The sequence below is a fragment of the Aedes albopictus genome, chromosome 1 (genome assembly GCF_035046485.1).
Source record: "Aedes albopictus strain Foshan chromosome 1, AalbF5, whole genome shotgun sequence".
NCBI classification, from domain to species: domain Eukaryota; kingdom Metazoa; phylum Arthropoda; class Insecta; order Diptera; family Culicidae; genus Aedes; species Aedes albopictus.
The window spans coordinates 143425286-143438823 of record NC_085136.1 but is presented as its reverse complement, the minus strand read 5'-3'; the positions used below and the strand labels follow the sequence as shown (position 1 = coordinate 143438823).

General features: G+C 46.6%; 1 protein-coding gene across 2 annotated transcripts in view; it reads right to left on the bottom strand.

The window, feature by feature from the left end:
- The window catches only part of LOC115253729 (monocarboxylate transporter 12), a 384960-nt gene that overhangs the window by 323032 nt on the left and 48390 nt on the right, over positions 1-13538 (bottom strand). The gene's annotated exons all lie outside the window — the stretch shown is intronic.

Genomic DNA, 13538 nt, shown 5'->3' with positions numbered 1-13538 from the left:
CCATTGATGCCGACGTGAAAATGCTCTCGAGTTCTTGTATGCCTCAATAAGCCCACGTTCTGGTTAGTTGGCCCAGTCTTATTAGGGTCTACAGGACTTCGTATGAGAACCGGCTTAGGATTTCGGGTCGTATCATAGTTTTATCAATCTTCTAAATAAAACCATCTTATGACTTGTCGAATAATTGTTTTGATTATTTTTCACTCTCAATGTTCGATCGTCAGAATAAATTATACTTGGTTGTTTATCAAGCCATGAATTGGAAAGATGCAGATATGGAATTAAGATTTGTTTTCTTAAGATTATTAAGATTATTAAATACGTGTCAGGAGACATGCCACGGAACATTTGTGGTGAATGTGACTGTGATAATGACAAAAACTAAGTGCGCCACACAAACTATGCATAATTTGGAAGCTAAATGCATTTAATTTACTCGGTGGAATTGGGTGCAAAAAAGGTTTTTTCAACATAGCGGAAATTAAAAAAAAATGTAATTTTTCTGACGGAATAAAATGACGGAAACGTGTTGTATGGTTTAATTTGATCTTAAGCTGTACGTGAAATCATAAAAATGAGCAATAATTTTGCTGTATTTACATGAATTATCCCGACTAGGCGACATATTTTTATGATAAAACTCTGTGTTCCTGATGATTCCTCCAATAGGGCTAACCCTCCTGAGGTAGTCATAACTGAGCTTATGATAGAACTAGCGGTTTTATCACAGCATTATTTTGGTTTATGTTACGGCCACGAAATCTTTTGTTGGTTTTATGCATTGCCTCACAGTTTTGTGTATTTGTTTACAAAAAAATCTCTCCGACAACAACCGCAAATGCAAGTTTTATTGAAATGGTATATAACAAGTGATAAAACCAATTCATGTCTACTGGCAAGTCTTTAATTGAAGATGTATATAGCAGAAGTTATATGATAGTTTTATGGAACGCCAAAAGTTCACAGTAAAAAACTACCACATAAAACTAATTTAGAACAACTAGCTTTTTGACATGCTCGTATAAAACCAGGATAAAACATGAATAAACCTTCAAGGCATGCTGATTGTTACTTGGGATGGGTTCGAAACCTTACTATGATTCAATATTACGCGCCAACCGATGCTGCTGAAGTAAGACAAAAAGAACTTTTACAGCCAACTGAATGTTGTTGTGGACAAGATTCCGAAAGGGGACATCAATATTTTGTTTCCGACAACTCGGACTATGAGCACGTCATGGGACGCCATGGTCTCGGAGAAATGAGCGAGAACGGAGAGCTGTTTGCAGAGTTTTGTGGCAACAATGACATGCACAGAAAGATCGATGTACACAGAGCAAGGAGTAACTTTCACGCAGCGATCTAAAAGACAAAAGATTTCATGCAAACTTGTGTGAAAATTTACGCAAATTTGTGTAACACCGGATCAGCACATTTTTTGTGCTGATCCAGTCGTACGCAAATATGAGTGAAAAATCCTTTGTCTTTTCGCAAGTTACTCATTCGCTGTGTACTTTCGTTTTAGGGTGTGGTGATTGGGGGATCGCTCTTTCCTCATCGACCGGTACACAAAGTGACATGGGTTTCGGAATGGTGGCGTAATGGCGTTACGGAAAATCAAAGTGATCGATTTGTTGATTTGTCGTGAATGGAGACGGAGCCTTTTTGGTGTGCGGAACAAACGTAGCACTGACATTGAGTCGGACCATCATCTCCTAATCTGTAAGATCCGGCTGCGCATTGCTAGGATCCATCGAGAGGAAGAGAAAATCGGGCACCGGTTCAACACACGCCGACTGGAAGACGCTGCGGTGAAAAGCTCATTCATCGAAGAGTCAGAGAGTCGTGCTTTGGACATTCCGTAAGGTGGTAGCTTAGAAGATCAATGGAGCGCCATCAAGAACGCCTTCATCGCCACCGGCGAGAACAATTTGGGTGAGCTACGCACCCGGATCGAGAAAATCGAGCGAAATAACAAGGAGCCAAAGCCGTAGCCCGTCAGCGCTATTCGGTACTCAAGAAGGAAGTGAATCGCTCATGTAGACGGGACAAAAGAGGGGGACTGCCTAGCCGACAACGGCGAGAAAGCTGCAAACACCGTCGACATCCTTCTCCTCTACGATGTTTCACGTCGCATTAGCAGGACTAAGACGAATGCTACGATGCCCGTGACAGACCGTTATCGATCGACCCGAAATGAGCTGCTGTTTCGTTGTCATGGAACACGGAACCTCAACGAGAAGCTCCACTCATCCCGTGCTTCGTGCCGCGAGCCAAAGTATGCAAGAATAAGGACGGAAAGCCTCTTGACGGACGGACGTGAGGTGATTAAAAGGTGGAAGTTGCACTTTAACGAGCACCCGAAAGGCGTAGAGGACGTAGGCACGGGAGATCACGACAACGGAGGGAACGACTACGCCAACGCAGCAGAGGACGGAAATGAACCAACTCCCACACTGAGAGAAGTTTAGGATGCCATTCGCCAGCTCAAAACCAACAAAGTAACTGGTAAGGGTGGTATCGCAGCTGAACTCATCAAGATGGGCCCAGATAAGTTGACCACCTGTCTGCATCGGCTGATAGTCAGGATCTGGGAAACCGAACAGCTACCGAAGGAGTGGAAGGAAGGGGTAATCTGCCCCATTCACAAGAAAGACGACCATTTGGAATGTGAGAACTTCAGAGCGATCACTATTTTGAATGCTGCCTACAAAGTGCTATCCCAGATCACCATCCGTCGTCTGTCACCTAAAACGAATGAGTTCGTGGGAAGTTATCAAGCCGCCTTCATCGGCGGCCGGTCTACAATGGACCAGATCTTCACCGTACGGCAAATTCTCCAGAAATGCCTTGAAAACCAGGTCCTAACGCATCACCTGTTCATCGACTTCATAGCGGCATACGACAGTATCGACCGCGCAGAGCTATGGAGAATCATGGGCAAAAACGGCTTTTCTGGGAAGCTGACTAGACTGATTCAAGCATCGATGGACGGCGCGCAAAACTGCGTAAGGGTTTCGGGTGAACTATCCAGTTCATTCGAATCTCGCCGGGTACTGCGACAAGGTGACGGACTCTCATGCCTACTCTTTAACATCGCTATGAAAGGTGTAATATTACGAGCCGGGCTAAACAGCCAGCGTACGGTTTTCACAAAATCTGGTCAATTTGCGTGCTTTGCGGACATTATCGCCAGAACATTTGGAACGGTGGCAGAACTGTACATTCACCTGAAATGCGAAGCAACAAATGTTGGACTGCTAGTGAATGCGTCCAAATCAAAGTAGGGTAAACAGGTATAATATGCCCCCCCCCCTAAGCAGAAATGGCAATATATCTGAAACTGGCGCCTTATTCCATCTATTGTTCACTGCAAATCTTTGTTACTAAAGTTAGTGAAGTGATGCATGCGAACTTTGCCTTTGGAGAGGTGGCTATGGAAGCTTTGAAACGTTTTTCGAAAACGTTCCAAAATTTGCCTTCTCAAAACAAACGGGGCAATACGCCCCATCAAAAGAAAAACGTCCAGCCCCGTGATAAAACTGTCCCAGAGGATAATTCCACCTCATGCTTATCCTAGAAGGGTCATTCAACAAGTGTTTAACTGCATAAAAGTTGCAAAGTAACACAAGCGAACAGAACTAGCTTCGTTCGACAATGAAGTCAGCTCACAAGAGGTAAAATATTACGCCAAAAGCCTCGATTTCAGACTTTTTGATATTTTTATTGCTTTTTTGTACCAATCCACTAACGGACCAGCTTGATGGCAATAATTCTTCAATATTTAAGATTTCTTATCGATCACGCATGTGAAAAGCGCTTGAATCTCTAGAAAATGAAGAGGGGCGTTTTGCCCCGGTGGGGCGCATTATACCCTTTTACCCTACATGCTGGCAGGCGGAACCGAACACGACCGGGCCCGTCTAGGTAGTAATGTAACGATCAGTGAAGAGAATTGTCTGACAAAAGAGGCACAAAACAAGCAACAAAGAAGGTGCGACGATTACTCTTTATCCCTACTGGTAACAGATAATGAATTGATCTCGATTTTTTTTTTGCAGACAAAACGGAAGCTGTTGCGTACTTTTCAACTCGTGAATAATCAATTATTGCTAACCCAAAGTCGAAACTGTTTGATGATAGAGCTTCACCAGAGCTGCAGTGTTTGCCGACTCAAAGTTACCGTTCGAAAATCGCAATGCAGGGCTTAAAAATCTCTGAACTCGTGGTGTACGATGTTAATCTCATTATTTTCAAGTTTTCGACAAACTTATGTCACATGGGTTTGTTTGTCGCAACAAATACAGGTTGCGACATTGTCATTATTGTTGCGCGATGGTTGAATTTTGATTCACTGGTAACGATTGATGGGGATACTTTCGAGGTGCTGGAGGAATTCGTCTACCTCGAGTACTTTGTCGGCTGACAACAATGCTAGCCGTGAAATTCGAAAGCACATCATCAGTGGAAGTCGTGTCTACTACGGGCTCCAGAAGAAGCTGCGGTCAAAAAAGATTCACCCACGCACCAAGTGTGCCATATACAAAGCACTAATAAGACCGGTGGTCATCTACGGACACGAGAGATGGACCATGTACGAGAAGGATCTGTAAGCACTCGATATTTTCGTGCGACGTGTGAAGGACGATCTTCGGCGGTGTGCAGGAGAAAGGCGTGTGGCGCAGAAGGATGAACCACGAGCTCGCTGTAGTCTACGGTTAAACCAGCATCCAGAAGGTGGCAAAAGCCGGAAGGATACGGTGGGCTGGGCATGTTATAAGAATGCCGGACAACAACCCTGCAAAGCTGATGCAAAGCAACTGATCTGGTTGGTACAAGCAGGCGTGGAGCGCAGAGAGTGCGATGGGCGGACCAGGTGGGGTGTGACTTGGCGAAAATTGGGAGTGATCAGGGATGAAGAGTGGTAGCCATAACCCGAATATTGTGGCGTAGGTACTATTGTTGATTTTGTCTTTTCTTAAATGGCCGGCATTAAGTCAGACCCGACCATCTGTTTTTCAATGATATAGAAAAAATGTCCCGGAAGCACTTGAAATTTCAAATCTCTGGCATTATTTTCATATATACTATTATTCGTTTATGTAATGACACATCTGCATCAAAATAACAGCGGAAAGTTCAGGTTTAACGAATTCCTCAGCTTATCTTTATATGCCCGGAAAATCGCGTAGTCCACTCCGACAGAACGCCGACCAAATGTGATGTTGAAAAAATAAATGAATACAGGGGATGGCCAAAATGTTTGGGATAGGCAACTTTTTTTCTCTCACAAAAAAATTCAACATGCTGTAACTTTTCATAGAGTGCATCAAAAAATCTCAAATTTTGACTGTTTGTCAACCTATTATATGTGCAGCATTGGTATAAATTTGGGCTTGATTGATTAATTTTTCGCGAAGCTAGAACCGTTCGGGTAAAACACTATTATTTAGACAACTAACCCAAGTAACAGAACTAGCTGAATAACAGTTTCTTTAGCTAAAATTAGTTTGAGAGTAGTTTGTTTCACTCTTATACAGCAAAAATGTTTGTTGGGTAATTTTTGAACTGTCATATCCCGGAAACCAGTGAACCGAATTGAATGATTTTTTTAACATTTATCAACAATATATTGATACTTAATACGACGTTATAAAATGTAATATTTTCTTTCGGCGAATTAAGTTATACCGGATTGAAGTTTTTACCCATATAGAGGAAAATAAGTCAAATTTACAATTCCACACAAAAATTACTAAATGCGTTCTTCCTTCAATCTAAATAGGCTCTAATATATCTGATTAGAGATAACTTGAGAACAGAAGTGGAAAATCTTTGGATATCAACACTAAAATTTATTGACATTGATGTAAAAAAATACATTTTTTCGAGAAAAATCCAAAAAGTGTCAATCCATGAGAACTTTTTTCAACGTTTAAAAAGTACCTATGTTTTAATTGTTTGTGAAGCCTTTGCATATTGTTAGTGTACGTTCAAAATTTCATTCAATTCGGTTCACTGGTTTCCGAGATATGACACCTCAAAAATGAGCTGTCTGAATAATAGTGTTTTACGCGAACGGTTCTAACTTTGCGAAATATTAATCAATCGAGCCCAAATTTGTACCAATGATGCACACATAATAGGTTGATAAACAGTCAAAATTTGATATTTTTTGATGCGATCTATGGAAAGTTATAGCTTGTTGAACTTTTTTGTGAGAGAAAAAAAGTTGCCTATCCCAAACATTTTGGCCATCCCCTGTACATGAATGTATAGCAGCAAGTGCTCAAACTAGCCCCCCCCCCTTCTCAAATGGTACCAGGCCCTACTTACTATTTTTTTCTTAGCTTCCATTGTTACTTAGTTCACTTTGTGATAAAGTTCCATTATATTGGATGTTCAACCTGTATTTCACTTTTGTCAACACATCTTTCATTGTCCCTTAATCAAGCATATCGTTAACAATGCCAAGAAACCTGAGGCCCCCAGCAGTGGGCTAACCGCAATAAGCCGAAGGCATCAAAATTAGATTAACGCCATGTGTGTCTATTGATTTGATTGGATTTTCTACCAATCGGGAGTCGAGTTATCACTTGGGCGTTTCCGCTTTCCGCCGGCATCTATCTACTAAGCTTCGCCGTTGATGCCGCATTGTAATAATTCCCTGCAGCAGCGTATGTACACACACAATTAACGATCTTTTGTTCGGCGCTCGGCACCTGATGGAAGAGATTAAGCAAACATTCATCATTTGCCATCGCGAGCTGTCAATATTTTGCGTCGCTTTCGTATGCGAGCGCCTTCCGTTGAACTCATTTTGGGGTCCACAAACAGGCAAGCTGCGGTCGTTGGTGTCGTCGTCGTCGTCGCAGCCGCCAATAATGATTGATATTAATCCACCGCCAAGCTCCAGCTGCGGGAAAAAATAAACAGGTGCATCGACACAGCGTGTGTACCTCGGATTCGATACGGCTATCACAGGTTTGCTCTGTAGATAAAAGGCTCATTGAAATAACGTATTGTGCCAAACTGAGGCATGTGGAGCGTGACTAATCATTTGAAGCGAACACCACGTCACAGGTTATAGTGACAAATTGTTAAGTGAATTAGTGGCAGGTATCGACGTAAATGGACTAATTCGGTTATCCAACGCAACAAACGATACCTCGGTACATTGAACAATATAACACACACCTAAAAATGCCTCCCGAAAACGGTGGCACATGCCAAATACGTACGACCCGCGCTCCATTTCAAAGGCACAAAAGCATTGCACCGCCAAATAACATCTCATAAAAATCTACCCAGCAGCAGCAACGGCAGCACAAAATCCCACAAACTCATCAGGAAAAGTTTAGAGCTTTAATGTCTCTTCGCCAAACATGAACATGAACGTCAACTGTATGACCCCCCGGGGCTCGTGGTCGGCGGCAGGCAGCTGGGCAGGAGAGGGAAGTAAGAGATCATAAGCAAGCGATAACAAAAAGCGTCGAATGTTTTGGCAACCAGCAGCCACCACCATACACACATCATTCCAAGTTGGCTGCTGACTTTGGTCGGTTCGGCTTATGCCTGCAGTTGTGTTTTCATATCGGTTTGTTTGTGTCCCCTGTTAGTGAACATGACTTCCAATTTTGGGGAGGCTTCAGTAGCTGTGTAGTCTATTTTGAGCCGAAACAATTCTATTATTTCCAGGTATTTGAAAAATTACTTTTCTGAATGGATGAAAGTCATTGAGGACCGACTCGGTGGATACTTATTTGCACATCATCATTTTCGTTTATTTGAAGCATTTCCATGCTAGACTACCAAAAGCTTCTAACGAATCGTGCTGTCAATTTAAGGTTATTTAAGGTAACAGCGCTGGCGCGTGATCGCGAAGATTACACGTTCGCTTTATATGCGGATGATCATGGGTTCAATTCCCAGCTGCACCACTAAAAACTTCACGTTAAACCGACACACGCCGCTCAGAGCCAGGCACCGCTGAGGGGCTAGTGCACCTTGCACCCTCAAGGTTAGCTGACAGCTAATAGCTGTGATGCCTGCAGCAACGAACATCGATAACTCGTCGTGGGGAGTTCACCAAGATGGCATGCTGGTGTTTCCCGAGTAATTCTTTGTCCTCAGCAGGCGGACAGGGTCAACCACCACATCCGCGCCAAACTGTTCTTCAAGAACGGCTTTTTGCGTGCAACTTGATTTGACCTGCTGAAGGCTCAGGTCCTATCAGCTAGCACCAGAAGGAATTGCTGACAGGGGGCCTTCACCTGTTCCGGCACTTAGCTAGGACCCCTTATCAACCGCGGGCTCGGATTTAGCACAGTAGACCGAAGCCACGACAGAAACGCTACCAGGATGTACTCCCCGTGGCCACTTAAATGCTGTAAGGGTCGATTTTGACCGCAGGGCACCGGTATGCCCTATGTATCCGTCTTTATACTCTTGGATCAAGGGGACAGCAGGGATTATAGTCCCGGGACCTGGCAAACCCCCCCGATTGCGAGTCAGTCGCGGCAAAGAATATTACTACTAGGTGTGAAGCGACCCGTGCCGAGGAATGAGTAATTGAGGTGGTGAAAAAGATACTCGATCTTTAACGGAGCCTGTGGGGTTCCTGGACACCCCCACAGTATTCCATCCCTTACCACGTTAATGCAGGACTCTATCGTGAGTCAGAGCATGCAGTTTAATCATGAATCGAACATTAGCAAGGACCTGGAAACGGCATTGTTACGACTTCGTAAGTCGATGGACGATGCCAAGCAGAAACATGCGATACTCGCGATGACTGCAAAAGCGGCGGAATCTGTGAAGGAAAAGGATACGAAGTCTACCCAGGCGGAGGCCATCGCTTTAGCAGGTAGTCCAAGAGGTGTGGCGGATGCGACTGCTTGTGATAAGCACTCGCTGAAGCGGGCGAGACAGCTGTCAGGTGAGGAGCTTTGTGACGGTGCCCGCAAGGCCAGGCGTACACTTACTCTGAAGGTCAGCAGCAATACCTGTGAGTCGGACCCCAGCCAGGCGTCCCGGAAAGCTGGAAAGGTTGGACCTGAAAGGGCTGGTCTGTCCGGAAGGATGGGAACAAGGGGTTGCGACCGTTGTTAGGCCCTCAGCAGCCACAGAGTTGGACGAACCAAGGGGAGGACCCCTCTTGAACTAAGGTAGAGCGGAAGAAAACGAAGTTGAAGCCACCGGTAGAAGTAGTGAGGGATGCCAAACCAAGTCGTAAAAGAGTAGGTGCGAAGCGCGAGAATGGCGATGCGCTCGTCATCAAGACAGAACAGTCGAAGTACTCGGACGTCTCGAAGGGGATGCGAAGTGACGCCAAGCTCGAGGGTCTGGGAGCTGACGTGCGCAGTATTAGATGTATTCGTACGGGCGAGATGATCATGGAGCTAAAGCACGATAAGGAGCGCAAGGGTGCCGCCTACAAGAGGTTGGCGGAAGAGGTCCTTGACGAAGGAGTAGATGTGAGGGCTCTCACACAAGAGGCGACTCTGAAGGTCAAAGAACCTAGACGAAGTCGCCGAAGTGTAAGAGCTCGTCACGGCACTGGGGCAACAGCGCGAGGTGCAGGTGTCCGCCGCAGCCGTTTGGCTACGTAAGGGGCCGGCAGGGACACAGATAGCTTTGGTGGCGGACGTCGAAAAGTCCTTCAAAGTAGGGATGATAAAGGTAGGCTGGTGCGTAAGTCATCTGACGTTCCACGAGTCACCGGAGGTTTGCTTTAGGTGTCTGGAACCAGGACACATGTAATAGAATTGCAAAGGCCCTTACAGGCGCAAACTGGGCAGGAGATGCGGCGCTGAAGGCCACAAGGCACAAGGCTGCACGAGCCCACCCATCTGCTTGATCTGAACCAGGAAATCCATGAACAACAGACATCCAGCGGGTGGTCCAAGGTGATCGGCCTTCAAGAAATCCGCAGTGAACAAGTCACAGTGCAGGTAACGCATCTGAACCTGAATCACAGTGACGAGGCTCAACAACTGCTTTGTCAGGCGGTTTCTGAGTGGGAGACGGATATCGCCATCATAGCGGACACATACCGAGTACCCACCGGCAACGGCAATCGGGTCGCGGATGGGTCCTGAAAAAGTAGCGGCGATATGGACGACGGGTAAATACCCCATCCAGGAGTTGGTGTCTACTACCTATGAGGGCTTCGTGGTCGCCAAAGTAAACGGGGTCTTCTTCTGTAGCTGTTATGCACCTCCGCGGTGTCCGACCGAGCAATTCACGCAGATGCTGGACCGCATAACGACGGTGCTAATAGGGCGAAAGCCGGTGGTAATAGAGGGTGAATTGAATGCCTGGGCCGTGGAATAGGATAGTCGCTTCACGAACCACTGGGGTCAGATCCTGCTAGAGACACTGGCCATATTGTGTCACCGTCACCGTCACCGTCAGTCCAGTTGATCGTCCGTCGTCATCCTTCTATTGTTGAATTATTTTATTGCTGTTTGATCGTAAGCATAGCAGTTTTTCTTGTTAATTTCTATACATTTAAAAACAATTCGAGAGCTCATCAAGCCGAACTGTATTAATCTCTTAGTGTTCAAACATACTGCACCCTTCCTTCTCTGAAACATTGTGCTGAAATTCTACGACATTATAATGGACATGGCAGCTACTCTCAATATCCCAATTCCACTACTGCGCGACCAACTTCGCTCCCTTGCCGGAGTAATAGCGGTCAGGGATCTAGAAGTGGTGTGTGCAGGAGTGGTTCAGATGAACGTAATATTAGTGGTTGATCCAACGGCCGAACCGGACGAAATTATAGTCGCTGCCAATGCCATTGCCCGGGATGGATACAACATTAAGAAGGCTCACGTACAAATACAGAGGATGCCAGAGGATCATAAACAAAAATAAGAACGCTTGATTGTGATGTGGTGCTTGTATCATTAAAAAAAAACATCAGGAAAAGTTAAATAAAATTTTACATAATTACTCGAAAAAAAAAAAAAAAAAAAAAAAAAAAAATTAGATGTCTACTTGGCTAATGTCGGTACCAAGAGTACCTTTAGTCAAAACGGTGCAAAGTCGATTATTAACGTGACCTTTTGAAGTCCTGGCCTAACAAGTAGTTCGAACAAGAGAGTAGATGATAGCTACACTCACAGCGATCACCTTGTGGTTCGCTACAGTATAGATTACAACAAAAGCAGGCAGCGGGTAGAGGAAGAGGCGGCTAGGCCAAGGGCAAGCCCTCGCAGGTGGAACACATCATACTTCGACGAAGGGGTATTTAGGGAGGCGCTATGCCGTGAGCGAAACTTACTTGGTTTAGACGGCGTCGAGCTGATAGCGGTGCTCCCGCGTGCGTGTGATGCGACCATGGCTAGGTGAGTCCATCCTAGAAATGGGAGGCCAACTGTTTTAGTGTGGGCCGACGCGATTGCAGACCTGCACCGCGCCTGCCTACGGGCTAGGAGGCAGATGCAGCGAGCACGATCAGAGGAAGAGCGAAACGAACGGCGGGCGGTGTTCGCCGCTGCAAAAGTCGCGCTGAAGACTGAGATAAGAGCAAGCAAAATGGCCTGCTTTGAGGGTCTCTGTCTGAGTGCCAATGCGAACCCGTGGGGTGATACCTATAGGATCGTTATGGCCAAGACAGAAGGTGTAATGGCTCCTACAGAGCAATCTCCAGAGATGTTGGAGGGGATCAGGGGCTTTTTCCGCGCCATGATCCTAATCTTTGGCCTCCTTTCGTGGGACAGCCGGGGACAGCCACTGGCGATGAGGAGAGGGTCACCGTTGTGGAACTTGCGGGATTAGCAAAGCCCTTAGCGTAGGTGAGGCCCAGGTCCGGACGAAGTTTCGAACCTGGCCTTAAAAGTAGCTATTGCAGAGGCTCCAGTACTAGTTTACGACACGGTGGTAGGTCGGAAGTGCTTTCACATAACTTCAGGAGTCCTGCAAGGTTCCATCGTGAGTCTGTTGTTATGGAATATCATGTAAGACGAGATGTTGAGGTTAGAGTACCCTGTAGGCGTGAAGATTGTCGGATTTGCCGACGACATTACGGTCGAAGTCTACGGTGAAACGATCGAGGAGGTGAAGTTGACTACCGACCACTCGATCAAGGTTGTGGAGGCGTGGATGCGGTCCAGGAAAATGGAGCTGGCTCACCACAAGATTGAGGTGACGGTTGTTAACAACCGGAAGTCGGAGCAGCAGGCAGTGATCAGTGTAGGTGAGTGCACTATCCCGTCGAAGCGCTCCGTCAAACACTTGGGCGTGATGATCGACGATAAGCCTACCTTCGATAGCCTCCACAGCTATTGCGGCACTGTCCCGGATGATCTCCAATAGCTCTGCGGTGTACGCCAGTAAGCGCAAGCTTCTGGCTAGTGTCGCTACGTCCATACTTAGGTATGGCGGCCCGGCATGAATGCTACCGACAAAAGCTGGAAAGTACTTACAGGTTTATGTGCCTGAGGGTTGCGAGCGCGTCCCGTATCGTGTCAGAAGACACTCTCTGCGTCATCACTGGTATGGTGTTTATCGGCATCCTTATCAGTGAGGACATGGAGTGCTTCGAAATGTGCAGCACTATTAGGATGGCCTCTATCTGTAGGCCGGCTCCAGAGGCACGTTCTCCTCCATTTGGGAAATTTGTGCCATGAGGATGGCGCCATTTGGAAGTTACATTCCACCTGACACAGGTCCTTTCAGGCCATAGTTGCTTCCGACAGTATCTACACCGTTTCGGGCATGCGGATTCTCCCGAATGCCCAGTGTGCTCTGGTTTAGAGGAAACGGCGGCAAACGTGTTGTTCGTGTGCCCGCATTTTCGCACTATACGTGACCGAATGATAGCCACATGCGGAGAGGACACAACTCCGGACAATCATGTCCAGAGGATGTGTAGAGATGAGTTTGGCTGGAACGCCGTTTCAACGGCTTTTACCCATATCGTCTGGGAGCTACAGAGAAGGTGGCTCGTGGACTCGGAGAATGACTAGTTCAGATGCGGTACAAGAGGTGGTCCAGGGGTTCGGAGTCGGCTTCGTAGGTCATACCGGTACCCTGCGGTCGAGATTGACCCTTACAGCGATTAAGTGGCCGCGGAGAAGAAGTCGTGGCGTCGGTCTGGATCCGAGCCCGCGGTTGGAAAGGGGTCCCCGGTATGGGTCGGGGTAGGTGAGACCCTGCTGTGCATCTCACCTTCGGGTGCATCTGATAGGGCCTGAAGAGTAGTGATACCCTTCCTCACGGGCAGGTCAGATCGGGTTGCACGTGGGCATCAGTTCTTGATGTCTGCCAAGCAGTTGGGCGTGGGCGGGGTTGACCCTGCCCGCCTTCCGAGGACAAAGGGAGTGGTGATGACCACTCGGGAAACTGGCTAAGCGCCAGCATGCTACCGTAATGGAATCTCCAAAGCGAGTCATCGATGTTCGTTGCTGCAGGCTACGCAGCTAACCTTGAGGGTGCTATGTGCATTAGCCCCTCTCTGAGGCAATACCTTCTTGGTGGTTCCGGAGAGACGTAGGGTTTGGCGACCATAGGAATGTATTTAGAGG